This window comes from Terrapene carolina, unplaced genomic scaffold (assembly GCF_002925995.2).
Source record: "Terrapene carolina triunguis isolate 2854851 unplaced genomic scaffold, T_m_triunguis-2.0 Scaffold552, whole genome shotgun sequence".
NCBI classification, from domain to species: Eukaryota; Metazoa; Chordata; order Testudines; family Emydidae; genus Terrapene; species Terrapene triunguis.
Genome location: NW_020664903.1, coordinates 1,424,004 through 1,425,475, shown reverse-complemented (window position 1 = coordinate 1,425,475; position 1,472 = coordinate 1,424,004).

Below are 1,472 nucleotides of genomic sequence, written 5' to 3'. Positions count from 1 at the left end.
CGGGAGGTTACAGCTAATGCCACAGGAACACAAGAACGGCCCTCTAGCCCAGCATCCTGTGTCCAGCTGTGACACGCACCAGCTGCTTCAGAGGAAGGTGCAAGGAACCCTCCATTCCTGGGTTAACCTTCCCCGGGAATGTTTCCTCCTGACCCCAGTCAGTTCGAGGGTGGTTGTGCCATGAAGCAGGCAGGTTTATAGCCCTTCCCAGCCTCTTGGTTATTTCTTTAGCATTTGCCTTTGTGACTCTGGGTGTTCTCGTTATCCACATAAATGTCCAATCCCTTTTGGAATCCTGCTAAGATTCTGGCCTCTCTGCTACATTGTGGCAATGAGTTCCACAGGCTAACTGCATTGTGTGTAAAAGAGTTCATGGAGCTAACGTCTAGCCTCCGCTTACATGGAGAGACATGACTCAGTGGTGGGGCAATGTGAGAGGAGGTGCAAAGAGAAGCTCAAGGCTGGGGCAGAGGGGCAGTGAGGGGTCCTGGAAAGGGAGGACACATTTGCAGCTGGCTCTGAGATGGATGGATTTGTGGAGGTCACTGAATTAAGATTCTTTTCAGGAGAGGAGAAAGGGAAGGGAGAGACTGCAGGGATGAGTGAGGGCTGGAGGGGCGGTGGGAAAGAGAGATGGAGGAGACGAGAAAAGGGGGTGCAGAAGAGGGTTGGAGGAGGGAGGAAGAGAGGAGGAAGAAGGGGTGCAATCGTTGGGAGGTGGAGCATGAGAGAGGGGTGAGAAAAGGAGCCTGAGGATGCAAAGAGCAATGGAGGGAGTGGGAAGTGATGGATAAGTGATGGGGTGGTGGAGACAGGACGAGATAGCGACTGGTGGAGGCACAGGTGGCAGCAGCCGCGGTTTCCTGCTCTGCACAGACGGGTTGTACACACTTGCGTCTGTCAGCAGCCTGGCTCTAAGAGAGAAGCTCAGCTGGCCCCAAGGAGAGCAGGGCTGGGGAATTCCCAGCAGGGGCTGCTCAGCTGACCTGTTCCTCTAATAATAGCAGACCTGGAGGGGGAGAGAGTGGAGAGGGGAGAAGTGTTCACAGACTGAACGCTTGGGTGCCCACTAAAAAGGATTTGTGGCCCGAGCTCCTGGCACAGCAACTCAGGCAGATCAGTGCAGCTTGTACCCTTCCAGTGGAGTGCCACACGATGCCCGCCTACCATGCCATGCCCACAGCGCCCATGTCTCTTAGCCATCTCTGCATTGCTAATGGTGCTAACGCCAGAGGGAGAGAAGGATTTGTATGGCAGAGAGACAGACAAACCAGGCAGTTCTTCGGGACATGCCATAGATCGGGAATCCATAGGGCTCTCCATGGGGACTGGCAGTATCCTTCTATGTCCACTGACTGGCACAAAGAGATCCACAGCAAAGGCTTCAGAGTAGCAGCCGTGTTAGTCTGTATCCGCAAAAAGAACAGGAGTCCTTGTGGCACCTTAGAGACTAACAAATTTATTTGAGCATA